General features: G+C 35.3%; 1 pseudogene; it reads left to right on the top strand.

The window, feature by feature from the left end:
• Positions 1-6,253: 6,253 nt before the first annotated feature.
• LOC100853881 (receptor-like protein 7) lies at positions 6,254-9,549 on the top strand (annotated as a pseudogene).
• Positions 9,550-10,904: the final 1,355 nt, after the last annotated feature.

The following is a 10,904-nucleotide window of genomic DNA, read 5'->3' as shown; positions in this document are numbered from 1 at the left end:
CAAGACTTATCTATTTATGTCTGGGAAACAATTTTATCATATGATCACCTTCACTGCCTTTGTTGGCTATAGATGCGGGGTTCAATGAAGAACCTTCAAAATATTGAATATGAGGTTGTTAGTTCTGTTTAAATTTATATCTCTCTAATGGTTCAAAACTGTTGAACGAACATGGAATGAGCTCTGTAATGAAGGTCCTCGTAATGGATAGGACCATTGAGAACAACCAACTTGGTAGGGAAGAAGATAACAATAACTGAAAAGATCATCCATTGGATGCTGCTGCCCCCAGCCACTGCTATTTAATGCCCACCCTTTGAGGAGTAGCTCTTCTTTTGCCAACCACAGACAACCTTCTCCTGGAACTCAGTTTTGCACGGCTGGCTTCTATCAGTTGCTGCCAACCTACCTGATTCTCAGCGAGTCATCTCTGCTGCTACACCTTCGCGTCCCTCCAACTTGCAGCCTTAATCTTATGCTACTGCAGCTGCTGCAAATTGAGTTTTTGTTGTCCATTTGGGTTCATTTTTGAGCTTTACTAAATGTCGGTTATGGATTGTAGGCGGTTTAGCTTAGTGTTGGAAACTAGCCCTTCCCCTGCGTCAAATTGGTCCTGTGCCTGTGCCTATCCTGGAATTTGACGTTTAGTTGCTATGAAGCCAGTAGGTCTTGTATTTGGTTTTGGTGGATTTTTTTTTTTTAAAATTTGTCTTGTCCTTTTATTTATGTAAAAACTGGAATTATAATTAATTGTATGGGTGTATGGCCTTCAATACTGAAATTAAAGGGTGTTTTTCCCCGGGATTTGACAGCTGATTCTGAGATTTTGGGCACCATTAAGCCTGGATGATAGCTGAGATTTTTATTAAGGAAGCCAAAGGGGTGATGAAGTTCGTTTAGAGAAATGGAGAATGGAGTTCTATTCTCTTGTGTTTTCTCATGCATGGCTGGGGAAAAGCCCTTGCGATAATGAGCAGAAAAGGGTTTACATATGCATGGTTATAAACTGAAAAGTTAAAAGCTTGTTTGTAGATGTTTTTGAAAACAATTTTGTTTTTTTGAAGTTATTAAATGCTCAATTGTTTTGAGGAAAAGGTTTTCGAAAGTATTTTGTATGTTTTCATTTGTTTTCTATAACTTACTTCTAAGTTTTAGTTCAATGACAATTTAACATCAAATTTTAAATATATGTTGAAATAAAGCAAAACCATTTTAGAATAGGATGAAACCTTGAAAATAAGGGTTCTATAAAAGAAAAACTGTGGTGAAGGTGAGTCAAAAACTCAAGTTAGTATCTTTTTGTTTTTAAAAATGGAAAATAAAAACTGCATAGCTTGATTGATTGCAAACAATTTTTAGAGAGAAAAAAAAGGGTGTGTCAACTGTAAAAGGTAAAAGGATTTTCATTTCGATTTTATATTAATATTAAATTAAATTCTATTTAAATTTTGTGGAAAATTAACAAAACAATTTTATCAATAATATTTAGTAAAATATGAATGGTGTTTTTTGTATTAAGAAATAATGATAAAATATGGATATTAATATTTCAATAATGTACAAATTATTTTATCGAAAAAGAACTTGGTTAAAGTATTTTATTTAAAATGAAATAAAAAATAAGGGCAATTCACTCTTTTTAACATATGTAAATAAACTTCTTCCTTTTTTTTTTTTTTTTTTAATTTTATGTACACAATTACTATCTTAAATGCTAGTACATACTCTTTGTCTAAAAATTTAATTGTATTTTGCCCCGAACATTACATGACCCAAATAAAGTATAAACTCTAAGCATCTACTACACTCGTGATGATGTTTAATATTGCTTTAGAAAGAATTTGTGTTTAGTTCAATTAAGTTTTACTCTTCAATGGAGTTTATGCTACATATTATATTACATGTGGGTATAGGTTAAAAAGGTATTTCAAAGTGTTGATGATATTTTCTTATTAAAACTATGTTTGGTTCCGGAAACTACAAAAAAAAGAAAGAAAATGTTAATGAAAATAATTTTTTGTATATTTGATTTTACATTAAAAATATAAAATAAAAGAAAATATAATTAAAATTAATTAGAAATTTATATATTTTTAAATTATTTAATCTTTATACATATAAAAAAAATTGATTTACTTATTTTCCGTTGTTTTCTGATTGTTATGTTGAAAAAACATTATATAAATATAGAGAATAATTACGAATATTTTTTCAAGTCCTAGACATACTTTTGTTTTAGAGAACAACAATTTTCATAAACCGTTCTATAAAATTGTTTCTAGAAACACTTTTCACACGAAAACCTCACTTGAAGAATTATAAAATTGTTATCATTCTCCATATCAATCTCATAATTTTAATTTACATCGATATCTCATCATGTTAATTTTATCTTCTAACTTTTTATTTCTTTAATAATCTAGTTACTATTCTTGATTCATTGTGAAATGATCTATTTATGTGGTTGCCCATCAATTTTAGGAAAAAGAGATGAAATTAGTAAGAAAAATCCTATGAAAAGTATAGATTTGCTTTGCTTTCAATAGTAGAATAGACCATATATACACCATGGATCAGGACATTGAACCAGAAACTCTAAACAGGTATACCTCCATTTATGTGTTAGAATTCCAAAGGGATGTCTGGCCATTAGATTGGTCTTTTGCACGTGTCTAGACCTTTGGTCCTCCCTTAGAGCTTGACAATGGCATGGTGTGGAATAATGGATACATTATTCCATTCCAAATTAAACACACAAAGAGAGAAAACTTGACTAAACAACAAAAAAATAAAAAAGTATGAGCATACACATGAAACATCATGGATTAACAGTTGGATCAATTATGAGCATAAATGTGTTGACCTGTGGTCCTCCCTTAGAGCTTGACAATGACATGGTGTGGAAAAATGGATACATTATTACATCCCTCGTTAAACACGCAGAGAGAGAAGACTTCACTCAACAGAAGAAAACAAAAAGTATGAGCATACACATGAAACATCATGGATTAATGGTTGGATCAATTCTGAGCGTAAATGTCTTGACCTTTAAACATGGTACTTCTATCGTTCTCTTCACGTTTGCTGCTTGAGCTTGGAAAAAGAGTGAGCATGACTCCAAATGAAGATAGGTTGGTTCGTTTTTGAACCCAGCATTCTAAAACGATGTGGTGTGAAGTGTTGCTTGAAGCTCCTCAGCTTACGGAGACTTGGACGTGGTAGTGGGATTTTTTGTGGTGACCAAGACTTGGCAAGGGGCTTATTCTAGATAGCTATCAGTATCACTGCACCTTGTGGGTGTCCTTTCACTCTTCCGAATGAACTTTACCCGGTCTCATCACTAATGGAAATTTGGCTCCGCCAGAGCTTCTATCAAGTCACCGATTAAAGAGAGAGACAGTTCATTAGCTAAAGTCAATGCAGGTCATTTAATAAACAGAGATTTTGCTTAATACCACCCCTAAGCCTACGGAGACGACTTGACTTGTGAGCGAGATTTTTAATATTAGTAATAGAGATTCATGGAGGGGCAAATTCTGAAATAGTTTAAAATTTATGGGTAGACTGGCCTATTGGGTTGCTGTCAATGCACATTACTCATTACTATATAAGACTATGGATCACTTTATATTTGTATACTTATTTTTTTAAGATAGTATTAAAAAGCAATTGAAAATAACTACAAGTAGTTTTTCAAAAATAAATTACTTTTTGTTTTTAAGATTATAAATCTTTTTTTTTTTTTTTTTGATTCTAAAACATGTTTTCCCTCTTTTTTTTTTTTGTTTTTGTTTTAAAGAATAAAAAATGTCTTAAAAATCAAACATGCTTTAAATAATCCGACCATGGTTTTCTTGAGAGATTTAAATCCATATCTATTTCTTGTACAACCCTATTTCTTTTTCCATTTTTCTTTTCTTTTTATTTTGCTGTTGTTTGATTTTTCTCTCTTTTTCTTCTTGAAACTTGTTGTATTGTTGAGTAATGAGATGGTACTAACAATGCAAGTGGCATGTAGTCTGATGATTAAGTTAGTATTTTGGAAGCTGTTGGAAAATAGGGTTTTCCTTTGGGAGTGTTGCTCCGTGATTTTCCTCAAGGACGTTTATCCCTTAGCAGGATGTTTATCCCTTGTTCTTTATCTCTTATGACTTATGACTTATGGCTTACCTCCCTGAGAGCCTCCTCAGAGTTTATATATGTGAGATATTCGGAGAAGGTGGAACGTCGGTCGGATCCGGATGTGAGATATCCGGAGAAGGCGGAACGTCGGCCGGATAGAATTGCGGCTGTGAGATATCCGGCTGGAATGTCGACGGAGAAGAATTCCGGATGTGAGATATCTGGGTGGAATGTCGGCGGAGAAGAATTCCGGATGTGAGATATCCGGGTGGAATGAGCGATGACATGTGTCGCAAGGGGCCGTCTACGTGTCCAAAAGAGAGGGAGCCACGCGACAATTTTTAGGGAGGATCCCACAAGCCCAAGCCATGTCAAGGTGCCTATGGCCTGGGCCTGTTGTTCCCACTCGTCAGGTTCAGCTTCAACGAGCCATGACATTGCTCATTCCACCCGGATGGAAATTCTCACTCATTCCACCCCGATGGAAATTCTCACTTATTCCACCCGGATATCTCACATCCGGAATTCTGTCCGGCTGATGTTCCACCTTCTCCGGATATCTCACATCCGGAATTATGTCCGGCCCACGTTCCACCTTCTCCAGATATCTCACACCCGGCGCATGTCGCCGAATGGGAGAGGAGGACGCTTCAACTTCCCCGGGCAGACATGTCCGGATCATGCTGTAACGCTTATCCGGATAACATTCGTGACCAACGATTCAGATTCCCCAAATAGCTTGGCTCGTCAGATACTCGCAATTTCCCTTGAGGAATTGTTTTTTTTAAATATAATTTGGGAATTTTTTTTAAAAATATATATAAAAATATTTTTTTTAAGAGACGAGTTACCTTGAGGAATTGTTTTTTTTTTTTCCTTTTTTAATTTGGGATTTTTTTTTAAAATATTTTTTTTTCATGGGAACTCGTCTCTTGAAGAGACGAGTTCCCTTGAGGAATTGTTTTTTTTTTTTTTTTTTTTTTAATTTGGGAAATTTTTTTCATGGGAACTCGTCTCTTCAAGAGACGAGTTCCCTTGAGGAATTTTTTTTTTATTTTTATTTTTTTATAATTTGAGAATTTTTTTTGAACTCGTCTTTTCAAGAGACGAGTTCCCTTGAGGGTCTCTTCACGAGTTCCTCAAGGAATTTTTTTTTTTAATTTGGGATTTTTTTAAAAAAAAAATATATATTTTTTTTCATGGAAACTCGTCTCTTGAAGAGACGATTTCCCTTTTGAAATTTTTTTAAAATCGTCTTTTGAAATTTGAAAAGATTATTTTGGTTTAAAAAAAAATTTATCCGTTCACCCTCTCTCCTCTCTCCTATCTCCTCTCTCCTAGGTGGCATTGAAAAGATGATTTTGGTTTAAAAAAAATTTATTCATTCACCTTCTCTCCTAGGTGGCAAAAACTACCATATATTTGTAATAACTTCTTCTACTACAATAATTTAAGTATAACTTTTTTAAATTACTATACTATTGAAAAAAGTCCCACTAGAGCTTCTGTTAAGTCACCAATCGAAGAGAGGTTGTTCATCAGCTTAAGCCAATGTATGTCATTATCATATAATAAATGGAGATTTTTATTAGTAACAAGGACATGGAGGGGCAAATTCTGAAACAGTTAAAATTTGATGTAATAAGGTTGTTTTTAGTATCTTAAATTTTGAACCAATTTTAAAAGCCATTTTCTCTTTAAGCCTCAAAGAATTGTTCTATTTTATATAGGAGTTAGTATCATTTTTTTTTTGTTTTTAAAAATAGAAAATAAAAAGTCCAAAACAGTATCTTGATTCCAAACAATTTTTAGAAAAAAAAAAAATGTCATTTGTAAAAATAATTTCTTTTATTGTGTAAAAAGATTTGTAATTTCAATTTTATATTAATATTAAATTAAATTCCATTTAAATTTTGTGAAAAGTTTTTCATACTCGAAGATAATAATTACCTGGTCTCATCACTAATGGGGATTTGGGCTCCACCAGAGCTTCTTTATAGTCAACAATTGAAGAGGCAGGCAGTTTGCTTAAGTCAATGCAAATGGAAATTTTACTTAATGCCACCCCTAAGCCTACAGAAACGACTTGACTTGTGAGTGAGATTTTTAATATTAGTAACTGGGACTCATGGAGGGGCAAATTCTGAATCAGTTTAAAATTTATGGGCAGACTGGCCTACTGGGTTGCTGTCAATGCACATTACTCGTTACCATATAAGACTAGGGATCCTGCCTGTGATCCCTCATCACTCCCATTTGCTTTCTTATTATCCATAGAAAATATGGGCTCAACTTTGTATCTCTTCATGTTCATGCGCTTTCTCCTTTTACTCACATCTTTTTATCTAATGGTGGCTAACTCTTCTTCTTCTATGCGGCAGCCACTGTGCCATGATAGTGAGAGCTCTGCTTTGCTTCAGTTCAAGCAAAGCTTTTTGATTGATGAGTATGCCTCTGATGATCCTTCTGCTTATCCAGAAGTTGCAACGTGGAAATCCCATGGAGAAGGAGAAGGAGAAGAAAGTGATTGTTGCTCGTGGGATGGTGTTGAGTGTGACAGGGAGACTGGTCATGTAATCGGCCTTCACCTTGCCAGTAGTTGTCTCTATGGTTCTATCAACTCCAGCAGCACCCTCTTCAGTCTTGTTCATCTCCGGAGGCTTGACCTCTCTGATAATCATTTCAATTACTCTGTGATCCCATTTGGTGTTGGTCAGCTTTCAAGGCTTAGGAGTCTCGAACTCTCTTATTCTAGATTGTCTGGCCAAATCCCATCGGAACTCTTAGCACTGTCCAAATTGGTTTTCCTTGATCTTTCGGCAAACCCAATGTTGCAGCTCCGAAAGCCTGGCTTGAGAAATCTGGTTCAGAACTTAACCCACTTAAAGAAGCTTCATCTCAGTCAGGTGAACATTTTTTCAACAATACCTCGTGAGTTGGCAAGTTTATCTTCACTGACATCTCTCTTTCTCAGAAATTGTGGATTGCACGGTGAATTCCCAATGAAAAATTTTCAGTTACCAAGCCTACAGTATCTTAGTGTGAGGTACAATCCAGATCTGATTGGTTATTTACCTGAATTTCAGGAAACCAGTCCCTTAAAAATGTTGTTTCTTGCTGGTACAAGTTTTTATGGTGAGTTACCAGCTTCTATTGGGAGCCTTGGTTCTTTGACTGAATTGGACATCAGCTAGTGCAATTTCACAGGATTGTTCCCATCTCCACTTGCTCACCTTTCCCAGTTATCTTATTTAGACCTGTCAAATAACTCTTTTAGTGGTCAAATTCCTTCTTTCATGGCAAATCTTACCCAACTCACTTAGACCTTTCATCGAATGATTTCAATGTCGGAACCCTTGCTTGGCTTGGTAAGCATACAAAACTCACTTATTTGTATCTCGACCAGTTGAATTTAACTGGAGAAATCCCATCCTCTCTTGTAAACATGAGTGAACTAACTATTTTGAGTCTTTCAAGGAATCAATTGATTGGTCAGATCCCGTCTTGGCTCATGAACCTCACCCGACTGACTGAATTATATCTTGAGGAAAACAAATTAGAAGGTCCTATCCCAAGTTCATTATTTGAACTAGTAAATCTTCAATCTCTTTATCTACATTCCAATTACTTGACTGGAACAGTTGAACTCCACATGTTATCTAAGCTCAAAGATCTCACCAAGTTCCAATTATCCTACAATAGGTTATCATTGCTCAGTCACGCCAGTACCAATGCAACCTTCCCTAAATTTAGGCTTTTAGGACTGAATTCATGCAACTTAACCCAAATTCCTGATTTCCTGCAGAACCAAGATGAATTGGAGTTGCTCTTCCTTGTGATAACAAAATTCATGGTCCAATTCCAAAGTGGCTATGGAACATGAGCAAAGAAACCCTAGAGATTCTGGCCCTTCGTCAAAACCTTCTTACAGGCTTTGACCTACTCCCAGCTGTTCTCAGGTGGTCGAAGATGCGCATTTTAGACCTTGCATCTAACATGCTGCAAGGATCACTCCCAGTTCCCCCACCGTCAACCTATATCTATTCAGTCTCTGGAAATAAACTTACAGGAGAAATTCCACCATTGATCTGCAACCTGACTTCTCTTAGGTCACTTGATTTGTCTGATAACAACTTCAGTGGCGGGATTCCTCAATGCTTGACCAACCTTAGCTCTTCACTGTTTGTACTCAATCTCAGAGGCAACAACTTGCATGGTGCCATTCCTCAAATATGCACCAACACAAGCAGTTTGCGGATGATTGACTTAAGTGGGAATCAATTACAAGGGCAAATATTTAGATCACTAGCCAATTGCATCATGGTTGAGGAGCTTGTTCTTGGAAACAATATGATCAATGATAATTTCCCTTCCTGGTTGGGATCTCTCCCGAGGTTGCAGGTTCTCATTCTGCGATCCAACCTATTTCATGGGGCAATAGGGAGGCCCGAAACCAAATTTGAGTTTTCCAAGCTGCACATCATTGACCTCTCTCACAATCATTTTACAGGTAATTTGCCTTCAGAATACTTCCGAAATTGGGATGCCATGAGAATTGTGGATGCAGATCATTTGAAATACATCCAAGCAGATGTAGAATTTGAAGGCCCACAATATTCATGGAAAAGTGCTTACACTGTCTCAATGACAATAGTGAACAAAGGCTTGAGAAGGGAATATGAGAAGACCCCCGACATCTTAACAGTCATTGATCTTTCAAGCAACAAATTCTATGGAGAGATTCCGGAATCCATTGGGGATCGCAAGGGAATTCAAGCACTTAATCTTTCCAATAATGCTCTTACAGGCCCTATCCCCACATCCTTAGCAAACTTGACCCTGCTGGAGGCCTTGGACCTTTCTCAGAACAAGCTATCAAGAGAGATACCTCAGCAGCTAGTGCAGCTCACTTTCCTTGCATACTTCAATGTGTCTCATAATCATCTCACAGGGCCTATACCACAAGGAAAACAATTTGCAACATTTCCAGATACTTCCTTTGATGGGAACCCGGGATTGTGTGGAAGTCCTTTGTGAAGGGCATGTGGAAATTCTGAGGCGTCACCACCAGCTCCATCAACCCCTAAACAAGGTTCATCAAGTGGATTTGATTGGAAAATTGTATTAATGGGATATGGAAGCGGACTAGTGATTGGAATTTCTACTGGGTATTGCTTGACCGCATGGAAACATGAATGGTTTGTGAAAACTTTTGGAAGGAGGCAACCAAAATGGAGGAGGAAGGCAAGAAGGGGGCATAGAGGCTGAATTTATCAAACCACGATTTCCTTGAAAGGTCTCTTGATCCATGTATATTGCTTCCGTTGTTGGGTTTCATATTTCTTCTTTCCTTTTTCTTTTCTTACTTTGTCGTGGTGTTTTGAACTTTTGTTTTCTACGGTATTGCAAGTCTTTGATTTGAAATAATGGCAAAAACTTTATTCTCTAAGCACCTAACTACAAAACTGAAAAATCAAGGGCAAATAACAAATCAATTCTATGACATACAATATGGAATATTTTTAAGTTCATTAAATGATGAACCTTCTATTTGTCCATGGAATTCCATACAATTTTTTTTTTTCCCATTCTCTTTTATTTTTATTTCTTCTCTTTCTCAAATCTTTTCTTTATTTCATACTCTCTACAAAGCAGGCATTGTCTTTAATCCTGTCATAAGATGGTTTCATGCAAGTGCATTCGATCAAAGATATTATAAGGAATGAAGGCAAAATTAGTAAAGAAGGCATGGGACAAGTGCAGGGGTTACACTGCATTTCTTTCTATAGTAGCATAGATCCCTTATTATATATTTTAAAATTATTTAATTGTTACATAAAAAAGTAAACATAAATGAAACGAGTTTGAAGAAGTATATCAGAATAATTTATTAATTTTATATTTATTTTTTATTTTTCCTTATTATTTTCTTTCCTTTACATTTTCTCTTAATTTTTTCAAAACCAAACATAGCTTAAATTTTTCTAAAATAATGGAAGCCTAGAAAAATTACCTCTAGACATAATCATGAGATTTTGTGTTATGCAAGTATCACAATTCTTTGTGAGTGTATATAATAACTTTATCCTATAAAGTGATGAAAACACACAAATTTATTAAAGATCCTAAAATTTGTTTACCTTTGACAAAGTGGGAGATATCTCTCTTATGATTAATTGGTCACTTAAATCACTGTAAATTTATTTCGAAAATTACAAAATTCTGAAATGAAGTGTTCAAAAATAAGAATAGGTGCATGTGTTAGGGATGTACTGATATTGAAAACAATTTTATGTTCTTTAGAATTGAAGAAAAAAGGAAAACTTGATAATGCATGTACCAAATACAAGACAAGACAAGCCAAGAAGCAGAGAAAATAGAGAAAGGAGATTATGAGAGAACACAAAAATCCAATAGATTATTGTGCTATTGTTGTTTCTAACTTTTTTTTTTCTTTCTGAAGTGTTTCAATCCAATAAATCTGGGTGGAAATCAATTGCAAATAGACATATTCGCATCTCCACGAAAGACTTTGAGACGCGCAAATGGAAAGCTTGTTTTAGACTTTGAAATTTTCCTTCCAACTTCAATAAAGACTTGAAGGACGGGTCTATTATGGCATAACAAGGCCTTAGTCATTTCCGGAGAGCATTGCTCATTACCTGATTCCTAGTATATTCAAGAGTAGTGGTAAAGAGAGTGAATTAGAATTATGGGGTCAATTTTGTGTCTCTTCATCTTGATGCGCTTTCTCGTTTTACTCTCATCATTTCATCTAATTG

This window comes from Vitis vinifera, chromosome 12 (assembly GCF_030704535.1).
Source record: "Vitis vinifera cultivar Pinot Noir 40024 chromosome 12, ASM3070453v1".
NCBI classification, from domain to species: domain Eukaryota; kingdom Viridiplantae; phylum Streptophyta; class Magnoliopsida; order Vitales; family Vitaceae; genus Vitis; species Vitis vinifera.
The sequence above is the reverse complement of the archived record's forward strand: the minus strand, read 5'-3'. Positions and strand labels throughout refer to the sequence as shown.